Raw genomic sequence first — 17019 nt, 5'->3', positions numbered from 1 at the left:
TTCTGTCTTGGTATAAAAAACAAGGAAGAAATATGTGGTTTTTAGGAAAGCTCAGTGAGTCTTTGGTAGGTGTTGAGTGATATCACTGAAGAGATAGCCTTATCTGAGCCTTTCAGATATGGGAATCAGAATCTGGGAGCCTGTCAGATACATCTGTGCTTCCCTGTTCTTATGGTTTCTGGAAATCAGTAGGATTATATCATTCATTTCTCTATTCCAAAAGGCAAGTGTTGTGAAGGGCATATTTGTTTTCCTGAGAGGTTATGACCTTTACTCTTTTTGTCAGAAGAAAAGGTCCTAAGGAAGTAGTGAAAAACAAGTATTGAGTACTGAGCTCCGAGTAAACTCCTCCATGTTTTGCATATCTATACTGCAGTTTGTGTCTGACACTGATATCTCGGAGAGAGAAGTACTTGTAGTTGAGACTTCATCATCTCAGTCTCTCCAATAATATTACTCTGAATACCACTTCAGATTTCTGAGTCAATATGTGCGATTACTTGGCAACTTTCTTCTCTTTTATATGTTTCTCATTTTAGCAAATTTTATTGCTTTTAATAACTGGATGTTTCTATATTTACATTTAAAATATAATTTTCTTTGCAAGTTTCTTGCCCTTCAGATCCCACTTGTTCTCTTTTCCTACTTCTCTAACCAGTCTTTCTGTTTGTTGACGTTCCCTTGAACTGGGAGACAAACTAGGGAGGACCAAGGGCTTCATGTCCATTGTTGCCCAAAAAGGCCGTCCTCAGCAACGTATGCATTTGGAACCATAGGTCAGTCCATGTACTTTCTTTGTATATTGGTCTTGTAAGCAAAAGCTCTGGTTCACTGGCTTAGTTGTTCTTATGGGGTTGAAAGCACCCTCAGATCTTCTAATCCTTTTTCTAAATTTACCAAAAAGAGGTACGTTTTCAGTTCAATGGTTTGCTACCAGCATTCACTTCTGTATTCGACATGCTGTATCTGTGTCTCTCACTAAATATCTATATCCAAATACTGGCAGGATGTATTTCTTACCTTCATCAATTTTATCGGGTTTTGTTGGCTGATGTATACATATATACATTTGGTGGCTCCTACACCTAAATGGTTCAATGGAAAGTTAACATGGATTCTGTCCAACTATGTCAAGAATGTAGGATTCACAAATGACAATGCAAATAGACTCCTTCCTGTTTTTATGAACCTATTGAAGAAGATGTTTCATTGGTCCTCAAGACATTCTTCTCCCCGCCCATCATCTGGTAGATTACATTTGTCCTTAAGAAAGAATTATGGTAAAAAGTCCTGAATAATCAAGTCTGGCCATGGGAACACTGGAAGGTACAAAGGGTTGTACTGATATCAAATAGGACTAGAGGACTGAATTCAAACTTCATATTGTCCTTTGCTTTCCTGATGACTGGTAATAAAATAAGGATTTGGGAATTCATCATTTGAAGTAGGTACACAGTATTCACACTCTTATACTCACTCTATAGCTGGGCCCCCTCTCTGACCAAAATCATTTCAGAAAATGTAATTGGCAAATGGAATTTTTGATTCCACATTGAGGAACATTTACAAAATCCCCTATCAAGGAATTACAGTAAGAAATTGAAATACAATATTCATTCAATTAAAGGTTTTAGAGAAAATATGGCCTTTGGGAAAGAGAGAAAACCCAGAAAATTGAACTGTATGTCACAGGAATTACCTGTCAATAAAACTAATATCTGCAAGAATCTCCTACACTCCATGTTCCTAAACCGTTTTTACCCATGCTATGCCCCTTAATAACTTTCTGCATTATGAGCATGTAACCACTGGTGAAGCATAGAGAAGTCTCTAATTTAGAGTGATGTAGTACATACAGGTGTCCTGTGCCACATGAGACATACCTGGTAAGGGCACTCTCGAATCTGGTCAATGTAAGGAAAAGTGTTCAGCAAGTAGACCACGGTAGTTCTCAGTGACAGCATCATTAGGACCTCCATGAAAACTCTCTTATAACCTGGTGAGCCCTACCTCCTTCTGTTGTCATGACTGCAACTGCCTCTCAGATTTTCCTTCAATAACTCTAGGGTTTACTAATTGGCCTCTAATTCAGAGACAATTTGGGAGTTAAAACAAAGAGGATGAAGAGATATGATATGGGGAGAAGGAAGCTGGACTTATGTCTTGGTATAAAAAACAAGGAAGAAATATGAGGTGCTTGGGAAAGCTTAGTGTGTCCTTGTTAGGGGTTGAGTGGGATCACTGAAGAGATAGCCTTTTTCTGTGCCTTCCACATAAGGGAAACAGGAACTGGGAGACTCTCAGATGCATCTGCACTTCCCTGATCTTTTGCTTCCTGGTAGTCAGAGACTTTATATCATTCATTTCTATATTCCAAAAGTCATGTGTTGTAAAGGACACAGTTGTATTCCTGACAGATCATGGACTTTATACATTTTGTCAAAAAGAGAAAGTTACTAAGGAAGATGGGATGGACAAGTATTGTGTCCTCAGCTCAGAGTAAACTCTACAGTGCTTTGGATACCTATTGTCCAGTTTCTCTCTGTCTGAGACTTCTATCTTGGAGAGAGAAGTGCTCTATTTCAGACTTCATCATCTCAGTCTTTCCACTAGTATTACTCTGTCTATCATTTTAGATTTCCAAGTCAATACTTATGATTAGTTGGCAGGTTTTTTTTTCTTTTATATCTCTCAATTTTTAGCAAATTTTATTGGTTTGTTTAACTGGATGTTCCTTTATTTACATTTAAATTGTTATGTCCTTTCCCATTTTCTGGCCCATAACATCCCTATCTGGTCTCCCTGCCCGTCTTCTATAACCCTTCTTACTACCCCTTAACATTCCCTGGAACTTGGAGTTAAACCTAGGGAGGACCAAGGACTTCTCCTTCCATTAGTACTCACCAAGTCCATCCTCTTCCACATATGCAGTTGGAGCCATAACTCTGTCCATGTACATTCTTGAACATAGGTCTAGTATCAGAAAGCTCTGGTTCATTAGCATTGTTGTTCTTATGGTGTTAAAGCCCCTTCAGCTCTTGCAATCTTTCCTGAAAATCTACAAACAAGAAGTCCATTTTCAGTTCACTGGTTTGCCACTAGCATTCACTTCTGTATTTGGCATAATCTAGTTGTGTCTCTCAGGAAATATCTATATCTGATTCCTGGAAGAATGCACTTACCTTCAGCAATCTTGTCTAGTTTTGGTGGCTGATGTATATGTATGTACTTTTGGTGGCTCCTACAGCTCTGAGTTTAGCTGGAATTGTGACATGGGTTCTGCATATCTAGGTCAAGACTGTAGAATCCACAAATGGCAACACCAAATAGACTGCATCCTGTTTTTTGAAACTTCTGAAATTGAGGCGTCACTGGTCCTCAAGTCATTCCTCTAGATGCCCAGCCTCCTATATCTTATGTTTGGCCTTAATAACTAATCATGGTAAAATACTCAAAACCCTCAAGTATGGGAATGAAACTCAGGAAGGTAGATATTGCAGAACTGATATCAAATGGGACTAGAGAACCGAATTCAATAGTCCATGTTGTGCTTTGCTTTTCTGATATCTGGTAATTTTTTGTTAAAATAAGGATTTAGGAATTTATAATTTGAATTAGGTATACAGTATTTACAGTGTTATGCTTACTCTATAGTTGGGCCTCCTTTGTTGCCAAAACCTTTGCAGAAAATGGAATTGGAAAACAGAATTTTTGAGTACACATTGAGGAATATTTTCAAAGTCCCCTATCAACGAATTTTCAATAAGAAATTGAAATACAATATTAATTCAATTAAACATCTGTAGGGAAAATACTGGCCTTTGGGAAACAGAATACTTAAAATGTTGAACTGAGTCACAGGTATGAACCTGGGGATATAAGTATTATCTAGAAGATCTCCTATATTCCATGTTCCTAAATGTTTTCTACCCATGCCAAGACCCTGACTAACTTTCTCCATTCAGAGCTTTTAACTACTAGTGAAGCAGAGAGAAGTCTCTAGGTTTAGAGAGATGGAGTATGTAAAGGTTTCAACTGTGCAATAGGAGACTCTCCTGGAAAGGACACCCTCGAATCTGGTCAATGAAAGGAACGCTGATCAGCAGCTAAGGACATGGCAGTTCTCAGTGACATCATCATTAGGCCTCCCTGAAAAATCTTTTGTATCCTGGAGATCCCTAGCTTCTTCTGTGATGTAACAAGTATTGTCCTGACAGGAACTGCCTCTCCGATATTTCTTCAGTACCTCTCTGGTTTACTAATTGGCCACTAATTCAGAGTAAACAGCCATGTGGGAGTGAGAACAAACAGGATGAAGAGATCAGAAATGGGCAGAATTAAGCTGGCCTTCTGTCTTAGTATTAAAAAAAAGAAAAAAATAAGTGGTATTTGGAAAAGCTCAGAGAGCCCTTGGTAGGGGTTGAGTGGTATTGATGAAGAAATAGACTTGATCTGAGCCTTCCACATATGGGAATCAAGAGCTGGAGCATCTGGACTTCCCTGTTCTTCTGGTTCCTGGATGTCAGAGTGTTTATATCATTTATTTCTTTATTCCAATACCAAGGGTTATGAACGGCACAGTTGATTTCCTGAGAGCTCATGACCTTTACTATTTTTGTCAAGAAGAAAAGGTCCTAAGGAAGAAGGGAAAAACAAGTATTGTGTCCGTAACTCAAGTTAAACTCCTCAAGGCTTTGAATCCCTATAGTGCAGTTTGTGTCTGACACTGATATCTAGGAGAGAGAAGTGCTTCTAGTTGAGACTTCATCATCTCAGTCTTTATACTAATATTAACCTGACTACCACTTCAGATTTCTGAGTCAATATGTTAGATTACTTGGCAGCTTTCTTCTCTTTTATATCATATTTTTTTTTATTTTTTAGCAATTTGTTTTCTTTTCAAACTACATGTTTCTATATATACATTGAAAATATGATTTCCTTTCCCAGTTTCCTGCCCATAAGATCCCTACCAGTTTCATTTCCTTCTTCTCTAACCAGCCTTTCTGCTGCATGACATTCCCTTGAACTGAGAAACAAACTGTGGAGGACAAGGCCTCTCTTTCCAATGTTGCCTAAAAAAGGCCATCCTCTGCCACATATGCATTTGGAGCCATAGGTCTGTCCTTGTACTATTTTGTATGTTGGTATAGTATGAGAAAGTTCTGGTTCATTGGCATTGTTGTTTGTATGGGTTTGAAAACACCCTCAGCTCCTCTATCCTTTTTCAAAATTTACGAACAATAGGTCCGTTTTCAGTTCAATGGTTTACTACTAGCATTCACTTCTGTATTTGACATGCTGTATCTGAGTATCTCAGGTAGTATTGATATCCGGTTCCTGGCAAAATGCATTTCTTACCTTCATCAATCTTATATAGTTTTGTTGGCTGATGTATACATATATACTTTTGGTGGCTCCTACACTTATGTGGTGAAGTGGAATGATAACATGGATTTTACCCAACTATGTCAAGAATGTAGAACTCACAAATGACCATTTCAAAAATACTCCTTCCTATTTTTATAAACCTAATGAAGTAGATGTTTAACTGGTCCTCAAGCCATTCTTCTCCTTTCTCATCATCCAGTATCTTATGTTTGGCCTTAAGATAGAATCACGTTAAAACATCCTAAAACCTCAAGTCTGGCCATTGGAATACTGGAAGCTCAATAGTGTAGTTCTGATATCAAATTGTACAAGAAACCGAAATCAATAGTCCATGTTGTCCTTTGCTTTCCTGATGTCTGGTAATTTTTCAATAAAATAAGAATTTGGGAATTTATCACTTGAAGTAGGTACACAGTTTTACACTTTTTATACTCACTCTATACCTGGGCCCACTTTGTGACCAAAATCATTGCAGAGAATGGAATTGGAAAACAAAATTTTTGAGTACACATTGAGGAATATGTACCAAGTCCCTTGTCATGCCCAACCTCGACCAGCAAAAAAGATATGACCAATGAAGATCTTCTTCAAGCAGTTTTACTCAGGAACCTTGAAACAATCTTCTGACCCCGGGGAACCCCCGGAGAACACTTAAATAGCTAGTGCTGGCTAATCCCAGCAAGCTATCTGGGTCATGCAGACAGGCTATCACTATGCGGAAGCTAGCAAGCCAGGCAGGTATAGCCAAATAAGGACTTGCTTACTACAAGGAGCGCACACTGTTCGGAGGGTGGAAAGTGGAACCAGCACAATCTTTGACGCCTGTCACGTCACAGCCGCCTATAGTTCCACCTTTTTGTTTAATTAACCAAGCAGGCAAAGGCACCAGTGAGTTTGGTGACCCCCACTGTCTTAGGATCATCCCTTCATTAAACCAGTCTTATGACACCTCTTTGCCCACCAAGTTCCTTAGCTAGAAGAGAGGTTGCCCATAACTGGGGAGGGTCACTCACACATACTCATGCCTGAGGTACAACAAGGTCTTCTGAATAACCTTAAGCCAGGCTTGAGGGGACTGTCCTGCTTCAATTGCTGCAAATACCTGTACCACCATAACAGCGTGCCGCCTCTGAACAAACCTCATTCTACAGAGACAACACAGGCACACTAGGCAGACCAGCAGCAAGAATCCAACTAGGGTTCCCATACCCTCCCACTCCCTCAGATGATTCATAGCAGCCTCAATCCAAAATGACAATCCCGTAGCCAGTCTAGCATATGCACGTGTGGAGTTCACGGTCACGATGGCTGCACATAGCTGAACCATTAAGAAATCGAATTCTCCTGTCCAATTTCCTAGAAGATAACCTGACAACTTTTTAGAAAAATTAGATGAGTGGATTTAAAAGTCATGACGTATCGGCCTGAGTCTCCGGAACACCAATAGTATCCCCCACAGGGGTTCCATTTGGACCACCATTTGGGTCACACCAAGAAGTGTCAGCAGCAGCAGGATCTTCATTCTTGTTGTACCTCCTGGTCAATCTTTCAGCGACCCACAACGGATCTTGCCGGTCCTGAGGAAACACACAAAGAGACCCTCTTGCCCATGACAACACGGGATTTGGCCAATGTCATAAGCCAGTGATCACGTCTTTCCATTTCACGTAACCTTTCAACATGCCCACCCGACACTGATGTCTGTCAGTGGCAGATAGGCCATCATAATCCAATATTAAAAATTAAGAGTAAAAGGGGCTAAGGATATCTGTTCCCTGGTGGTTCTACCATGGCCTATTCCCCCTATTTGTTTAATCACGCATTCCTTCAAGGTACGATATGCTTGCTCAACAATACCTTGACATTGGAGATTATAAGACAGGCCATGGGTCAACTGCATATCCATCTGTTTACAAAAGGATTTGAAAGATATAGCAGTTTAAGCTGGGTCATTATCAGTTTTTAAGTGTTAAGGCTTTTTCCAAACAGCCCAGGCTTATAGGAAGTGTCCAATAACATTGCGTGGCTTTTCTCTACTCATAGGGGTAGCATGAATGACACCTGAACAAGTATCCACAGAAACATGAATGCATTTTAGAGTCCCAAATCCAGATATGTGAGTTACATCCATTTGCCAAATCTTTAGGGGCAAAAGGCCTCTAGGATTAACCCCTACACCTGGGGAATCGTGAAAAGTGATACACTGTTGACATCCTAAAACTATCTGTCAAGCATCTGCTCAAGACAGATGAAACTTCTGTTCTAAGGTCTTAGTAGGCACATGAAATTGTTGATGAAACTGTCCAGCTTGATCCAATGATGAGCTTAAGAAGATGAACTCCATTTGGGTCCATCTATCCACAAGATCATTTCATTGTTAGACAAAAATCTTGACCTCTTTTCAGATCAATTCCTGAAGTTCCCTCAGCAGCTGGCATACCGTGCTGCTAATTTTAATAGGGCTAACCACTTCTAAAATCTTAACTGCATTAACAAATATGATGAATCAGAGAGCAAATTAAAGGCAAAGGAACAATTTTTATACACTTCCTGCACAATCTTGAGTTCAATTATTTGTGGAGAGCTGGGATGATATTGACACAAAATTGGCTCTTGATGGTTAATCATATAAGCTCCACAGCCATTTTTGGATCCATCTGTAAAAATGTTTGGCGCCCCCTGTATAGAAGTACTGGAAGTAACCTTAGAAAGAATATGGGATGTTCTTTAAAGAAGGATAGCAAAGAATGTTTTGGATAATGATTATCTATCTCTCCATGGAATCCACAGCATAATATAGCGCAATCACCCACAGTGCCACACAAGATCTTCATCTGCTGACCTGTATAGGGCACTATGATCGAGATTAGGGAAACACCAAAAAATTGTATGCACTTTTGGATCCCATACAGGCCTAATTCTGTAACTGCAGTAGGATAATACTCTACTGATCTAGCTGGAGAAGCCTTGGGATAAAAACAAAGCAGAGGGCCATCTTGGCACAACAATTCTGTGGGCTGCATGTAGGTGGCTAGAATTCATAGCACAATGTCTGCACCCTCCTTCCATCGATGTAAAATTGTGCCTTGTAATCCTTTTTCAACCTTCTTTAAAGCTCTCCTTGCTTCATCTGTCAATTGTCTATGAGAATCCAAGGCCGAATCCCCAACTAAAGTATTATAAAATGGTTTTAATTCATAATTTGGTAAATTTAAATAACTACTGACCCAAATAATACCTCCTAATAATTTTTTAAAATCATTAAGTATTAAGATTATCTTTCCTCCATTCATCCTCCTGGGGAATAATGATAAAGGGACTTAATTTTGCTCTTAAATAATTTACAAGATTGCCCTTTTGTACCTTTTCCGGGGCAATAATCAATCCCCTACCTTCTAGCAATTTAACTAAATTTCCATATGATAAATCTAAAATCTCTTCATTCTTTGCAGTTAAAAGGATATCATCCATAATATGAGGTGCATGAAACTTCTGTCTTATTGGGGTGATGGCATTGCCAGAAAAAGTTGACATATAGAAGGGCTATTTGGCATACCCTGTAGTATAACTACTGATTCATATTTTTGATCAGGTTCTTCATGTTTGCATGATGGAACTATAAAAGCAAATCTTTCACTATCCCTTGGACAAAGAGGTATGGAGAAAAAGCAATCTTTTATATCAATCAGTACAGCAGGTCAACAGGCTGGCAGAGAGGATAAAAGAGGAAGCCCACGTTGCACTGGGCTCATGATTTGCAACTGTTGATTATTAACTTGTAAATCATGCATCATCATTCCCTGACTTCTTATATCACATATATTGGGGTATTACAATATGATACTGATGGTTTTATATGCTTCATAGTCAGCTTTAGCTGTGGTAAGCTTCTCAGAAGAAAGCAGTCACTGAAGAACCCACACTGGCTCCTCTGTTTTCCAGGTAATGGAAACCCTTCCTCAGCAGCCCCAAGGAAAAACCCAAGTCCTGATCCTTTTCTCTCTTTTGGGCAGTTATAGGGTTAGTCCTACCCTGCAAGTATTTCCCTATTCCTTTACTGGGAATATAACCCATATGTTTCATAATCTTTTGTGAAGTTTCAGAATACTCAGTGTTCAATTTGAAACCCATATATTTCAGCAAATCTCTTCCTCAAAGGGAAATGGGCAAATCAAACACATAGGGTTGCATAACTCCCGAATGCCCTTCCTGATCTCTCCAACTCAATTGTCTGGCGCTCATATCAGGAGCTCATGCTTAATGGAGACATTGTAATGTTTGATATGAGACCTGTACTGGCCATCCAGAGGGCCAATCTTTCTTAGCTATTATACTTCTATTGGGCACTGTATCCAACAGTCCTAGGATCCTTTTTCCTTCTACCCTTAGCTCCATTACTGGGCGTTGGTTTAAACCCAAGGCTAGAAATGTAAGGTCGGAGCTGAAACCATTCTCTCCTCTCCCTCTAGACTGGGCGCAAAACTTCCATGAAGCCTAGGCAAAGTAATAGTTTGGCTATTCTGTCCCCAGGGGAAATGGCAGTAATCTCTTTCAGTGATTCTACCATGTTCTTGACTACCCCAGTATAATCTGGGTCAATAACTCCTGGATGGACATGTAGTCCTGTTAAAGCCGTAGATGATTTCCCTATAAGTAACCATACTGTGCCAAGTTCAAGGGGACGTTTAAATCAGTTTCTATCAACTGTACACCCATCCAAGGAGTTAAACGAGTCTGGCAGTGGACCAGATGTCCAGTCCTGCAGAGCCTTTAGTGGCTCTCCTTGGCCCCTCAGATGGCGAAGGGATGACCATCTCTCGTGACTTGGTTCTACATCCTAATTCTCGACTGGCACATATATTTGTGGGCCCTAGGGTCGTGGACGTGGCTCTCCATTTTTTGGACCTGCTCCACCAAAACCCGAGCTAAGAGGCTGCCCATTGATGTCTTTTACCGAGTGGCACTCATGAGTGCAATGGTTCCCCTTTTTGCACTTGGGGCACGACCCTTTTTGCCTTGGTCGTTGGCCACTTCTTGTACTGAAGAGACTTCTCCTTTCTGGACATTGCCTTTTGAGGTGCCCCTGTTGATCACACTTAACACACATTCCTGATCGTCCTCCTTTTCTCTGCATCATCTGCATAACAGCAGCTGCAAGTCCAGCATTAGTCAAAGATCCCCCTATATCTCTACAGACCTTGTTCCAAGCTTCAAGTCCCTTATTCTTGTAAGGAGTGATAGTGGCTCGACATTCCTTTGTGCAAAGCTCATAGGCCAATTGTTTAATTAAGGGCATAATCATAATGGGGTCGCCAAAGTCTCTACCTGCTGCTACCACTAATTGGGCTACAAAGTCAGAGAATGGCTCCATAGGTCCTTGAAGGAGATTGATGAGGTTTCTACTTACTTCTCCCTTACTAGGTAAGGATTTCAATGCATTTGTTGCAACCTCATTAATCTGCTGGTAAACCTGTCCTGGATAACCTGTCTGAGCATTGGCAGAGTGTCCCTGACCTAGCAGCATATCTCTATCCGAGGCAGCCTCCCCCCCCCCTCGCTACCAAGTTAGCAGCAGCCTGTTCATTGGCAAACTCAATAAGAAAAGCTCTCCAGTTCAAATACTGTCCCAGACTAAGACAGGCCTAAGGAAGTTTACTCCAATCACTAGGAGTCATGCAAAATCTGTATAAGACCTCAACCTGAGTTATGGTAAATGAGGCCATAATGCAATATGTCCTGACTGATTTTACAGGGACTTGATCACCTTAAAGTCTAAAGGCTCATGATAACTTTGTTGATTATCATCCACATAAACAGGATAGACCAGATGCAGTTCTGTGTGGATTGGCTTCCACACTTCTGGGCAGAATTTACTACCCATTTGTCACGCGCCCAATTTCTCACCAGCAAGAAAGACGTGTGGCAACAGGATTCTTCTGCGAACAAGCCTTTACTGTACAGCTCTCTTGAACAGGGACAGGGAGACCTCAAGCAGCAAGAATGCTCGCCTTATATAGAAAGCAGCTGAGACTTTGCTAATTGTACTTCGGGGATTGGCGGAGCATGAATACCTCATTAGCATGGTGCTGCTCCCTCATTAGCATATTACTGGTCAACTGATGCCTGGTGCAAAGCCTGCACATGCACAGTACTGTTGTTCACCACAGGAGGGCTCCCTGCACGCGAAACTCTACTTCCTCCCTCTACAACATTGCAGGGAGGAGCAGCTGAGGGGAACCACACAGGAAGTTCCTCCACCATTTTAGGCTTTTTCCTTTTCTTGTTCTGTCTATTCCTTAGAGACTGTTTCCGCATTTGATCTATCAACTCTTGTAACTCTTCTTCTGAATCTGTTTTGTCTGTTTCTTCCTCTGTATCAGTCTTTTCTGAGTCTGTCTCCTTTACGCTTCCCTGCTTTTCTGTCCTCTCATTTTGATGCATTTCTTGGGCAGCTTGCCCCTTCTCCATAGTTGCCTGACAACATTTTTGATCCTCAAGACAACTATGCACTAAGGGCCACACTGGATGGACCCCAGGTCTTTTCATCCCCTGTTCCCATGCAAAATCAAGGTCTTTCCCTAATTTTTCGCAACTTCCACAGTAAGATTACCAGAGACTGCGAACCAGGGGGCAATGACATCCCATTCACGCAAAAATCTCTCTACTAATGCTCCTTTTTATTTTTAGTTTCTTATGCTCAAACAGCTCTTGAAGAGCCAGAAAAATTGGATGAGACTGTGAGGTCCTCATGACAAAATCTTTCTACCCTGCTATGGCTAAATTCACCAAGTGTCTTCCTAATTTCGGTTCGCTGCTCCCGAGAACTTTCTTGGTAACTACACTGAATATTTATAGCCACTTATATCCCAGGGTCCTTATGGTCCCATCTTACCTTGGGAACTTTCCAGCGCTGCCCTGACTGCATGAAGTTCTGATATCAGGAGGTCCCGTACGGGCCACCACTTGCTGTGTTCAACCTCGACCAGCAAGGAAGACACGAATAGTGAAGATCTTCTTCAAGCAGTTTTACTTAGGAACTTTGATACAATCTTCTGACCCCAGGGAACCCACACACCACACTTAAATAGCTAGCACTGCCCAATCCTAATAAGCCACGTGCGTCATGCAGATATGCTGTCACTATGCAGAAGCCAGCAGGCCAGGCAGGCATATAGCCAAATAAGGAATAGTTTAGTGAAAGGAGAGCTCACCATTGGGAGGGTGGAATGCAGAAACAACTGCCAACTTTGAGCCTGGGCACATCACAGCTGCCTACAGTTGCTTTTCAAGGAATTTACAATAAGAACTAGAAATACAATATTCATTAAATTAAAGGGCTGTAGGGAAAATACTAGAGTTTGGGAAACAGAGAAAACCTAGAAAATTGAACTGTATGTCACAGGAAAAAACCTGTGACATAGAGAATAAAAATATTCTCTTGAGGAATCTACTACACTCCATATTCCAAAATCTTTACTACCCATGCCAAGCCCCTGTCTAAATTTCTCCATTCAGAACATGTAACCACAAGTGAAGCAGAGAGAAGTCTCTAGATTTAGAGAAATGGAGTACATAAATTTTTCCACTGTATCACAGGAGACACTCCTGGAAAAGGCACTCTCGAATCTGGTCAATGTAAGGAAAGGTGCTCAGAAGTTAGGCCATGGCAGCTCTCAGTTACATCATCATTAGCCCATGCCTGAAAAATCTCTTGTAACCTGGAGAGCCCTAGCCTCATCTGTGATGTCACAAGTTTTGTCCTGACAGCAACTGCCTCTCAGATATTCCTTCAGTAATTCTATGGTTTACTAAATGTCCTCTAATACAGAGCAAATAGCCATTAGGGAGTGAGAAGAAAGAGGGTAAAAAGAACAGTGATGGGGAGAAAGAAGTTGGTCTTCTGTATTTGTATAAAAAAGGAAGAAATACTTGGTCCATTGGGAAACTGAGTGAGCCCTGATTAGGGTTGAGTGGGTTTACTGAAAAATAGCCTTTATCTGAGCTCTCTACACATGAGACTGAGAGCCTCCAAGAAGCATCTGGACATCCCTGCTTGCTATGGTTCCTTGAATTCAGAGAGTTTAAATCATTAATTTCTTTATTCCAAAAGCCATGTATTGGAAAACGCCCAGTTGTTTCCTGAGAGCACATGGGTTTTATAATTTTTCTCAGAAGAGAAAGGTCCTAAGAAAGAAGGGAAAGACAAGTATGGTGTCCTCAGTTCAGAGTACACTCCTCCTTTTTTGGATTCCTGTAGTGCAGTTTGGGTCCGTCACTGGTATCTGGGAGAGAGAAGTGTTTCCAGTTGAGTCTTCATCATCTCAGTCTTTCCACTAGTATTATTCAGACAATATTCCCTGACAATTACACCTTTAGATTTCTGAGTCAATAGGTGTGATTAGCAGGCAGTTAACTTTTCTTTTTTTCTCTCATTTTTTTAGCAATTTTTATTGCTTTTTCTAATTGGATATTTTTATATTTACATTTCAAATATTATTTCCCTGGTTCCTGTCCATGAGATCCCTAAACAGTCCCACTAACCTTCTTCCATAACCCCTCTTACTTCCCTTTGACATTCCCTTGAACTGGGAGGCAAACCTAAGGAGGAGCAAGGGTTTCTCCTTCCATTGGGGCCCAACAAGGCCATCCTCTTCTACCTATGCATTTGGAGCCATAGGCCTGTTCATACACAGTCTTTGAATATTGGTTTAGTACCAGAAAGCTCTGCTTAGTTGAATTGTTGTTCGTATGGGAGTTGAAAGTCCATTCAGCTCTTGTAATCTTTTCTAAACATCTACAAACATGAGGTTCATTTTCAGTTCCCTGGTTTGCCACTAGCATTCACTTCTGTATTTGACATGCTCTGGCTGTGTTTCCCATGAAAGATCTATGTCCAGTTCCTGGCAGCATGAGCTTCTTAGCTTCAACAATCCTATCTAGTTTTTGTGCTTGATATATATATGCTTTGGTAGCTCCTACTACTAAGAATTTTGATGGAATATTTACTTGTATTCTGTGTAACTAGGTCAAGAATATAGGATCCACAAATGACAAGGCCAAATAGAGTCCTTCCTGTTCTTATAACCTATGGAAGTTGAGGTTTCACTGGACCTCAAGCCATTCTTCTAGCTGACCATCACCCAGAAACTGATGTTTGTCCTGGTAAAGAATCATGATAAAACATCCAAAAACCTCAAGTCTTTCCCTGGGAACACAGGAAGGTTGATATTAGAGAACTGATATATAATAGAACTACAAACAGCATTATATAGTCCATGTTATCCTTTGCTTAACTAATGTCTGGTTATTTATGGATAAAATAAGGATTTGGGAGTTCATCATTTGAAGGACATACACAATATTTACACTATTATATTCACTCTATAGCTGGTCCCCTTTTGTATCCAAATTTATTGCATAAAATGGAATTGGAAAAATGAAAATTTTTAGTACACATGCAGGATCATATGTAATGTCGCCTATCAATGAATGTACAATCAGAAAATGTAGTACAACATTCACTCAATTAAAGGTCTGTAGGGAAAATACTGGAACTTGGAAAACGAGGACACTTAGGGAATTTAACTTTATGTCAGAGGATTGTACCTGGGAATAAAATTAATCTCCAGAAGGAACTCCTTCTCTCCATGTTCCTAGATCTTTTCTACCCATGCCCAGCCCCTGACTAACTTTGTTCATTCAGAGCATGTAATCACTAATGAAGCAGAGAGAAGTCTGTAGCTTTAGTGTGATGTAGGATAAAAAGATTTCTACTGTATCACAGGAGACACTCCTGGACACGGCACCCCTGAATCTGGTCATTGTAAGGAGATCTGTTCAGCAGGTAGGCCATAGCAGTTCTCAGTGACATCATCATTAGGCCCTCTCTGAAAAATCTGTTGTATCCTGGAGAGGCGTAGCTTCTTCTGTGATGTCACAAGTGTTGTCTTGACAGCCACTGCCTCTCAGATATTCCTTCCTTATATCTATGGTTTACTAATTGGCCTCTTATTCAGAGTAAAGATCCATTTGGGAGGGAGAACAATAGGATGAAGACATCAGAGATGGGGAGAAGGAGGCCCTCTTTCTTGGTATAATATAAAAGAAGAAATATGTGGTTCTTGGGAAAATTCCCTGTGAAGATGACTTTAGTTCTTTTGTTTTCTAGGTGTACCGAGCTCTTGGAGAAGTTGCTTAAAATCCTAAAGAAATTTGGGCAGATGGTAAAGTTTCTAGGTACCCCTTTTTAGATTCAATTGTCCTGGGGATTGTATGTCTTATGGTACATGTTTACCAGGAAGAGTGATAGAGCCAGATTGATTTTTAGATGTTTTAGAAGACATGGAATTTTTCTGATATACTTGGCCTAATGATTGCATAAGGTCCAAAGGATTTTTTTTCGATGTGGACTTTCCCTCAGACCTTTGGAAATATAAAAAAAAATAGTTTTGCATTTTTAAGTCTAATTTGCACAATGAAAAATCACTTTGAGCATCTTTGGACGACATTGGATGTCCAGCATTCCCTTGAAAGCATTGTTAACTTTACACATTTCCTTCGTCATTTTTTGAATATTCCAGGGCCCTTTGGACAGATAGAGAAGGTGTGGGACTCACCTAAGGAGTAGTTGTAGCTTTTGGTGTCTCTTTTGCAGAAGAAGTCACAAGATCCCTTTTGGCAGAAGGGGGAAGGTTGAAACTGTCTTCCTTAGAGGAGAAATTTCTCAAGACTCCATCAGAAGGATCAAATCTTAACCCTTTGTTTCTAGAAACTGGATGCCTGTGGCACATTTTTGTAGAGGGAGAATGTCGACTATTTCTCTCCAGAGAGGACATGTGAAAGAAATCTACTTGGGTACATGGGATAGTTGTAAAGCATGCTGTTCAGATGTAGTAGATCCTAAGATATCCTTCTCAGGTGAGGAAGGTCTTAATGTACCATGTATATGTTTAGAAATCCTGACTGACGTCAGAATGGGGCTTAGGTATTAGAGATACCTCTGAAGATGTGACCTCTCCTAGAGCATCATGGATATATGTGAGATGGCTGAGAGCCTCATGAACAGATAAGGATGTTTCTAGATATAGTTGTGTAATTGAGGAAGTTCCAAGAAAAATTTCTTCTGCTGGAGAAGAAGAAACAGACTTTCATATAGAAGTGTGAGGTTCCCTAGCCTCCTTGATAGGCAAAACAGGTTCGAAGGCCCCTTCAGAAGTTTAGATAAAATCCAGAGCCTTTGAGGTATTAGGTAAAATCAGAGCCTGGGACTGATTGTGGGTATAAAGTAGGACTGGAAACCCTTTGTGCATACTTGGAAGAGTGTACCATCTTCTGTAGTTGGGGAAGATGGCTGATCTTGAGGCGATAAGGAAGTTCCCATAGCCTCCTGTGAAATTTGCGGAGGTCGTATGCATTCTTTTACACAAATGGAATCCAAGGAATCACTTTCCTCAGATGCCGAGGATGGTACAGACACTGGTGTTTGCATATCATGTTCCCCTACTCCACGTTCACATACGCTTGGATCCATAAACTTCTCTACAGAAGGAATATGTCCTAGAACATCTTTTGTACATGTGTCACATCCACAAGACGTTTCTCTAGATGTGGCTGTGGGTAGAACTCCTT

This window comes from Rattus norvegicus, chromosome Y (genome assembly GCF_021556685.1).
Source record: "Rattus norvegicus strain SHRSP/BbbUtx chromosome Y, alternate assembly SHRSP_T2T, whole genome shotgun sequence".
Lineage (NCBI taxonomy): Eukaryota > Metazoa > Chordata > Mammalia > Rodentia > Muridae > Rattus > Rattus norvegicus.
Note: the sequence above shows the minus strand (reverse complement) of the source record.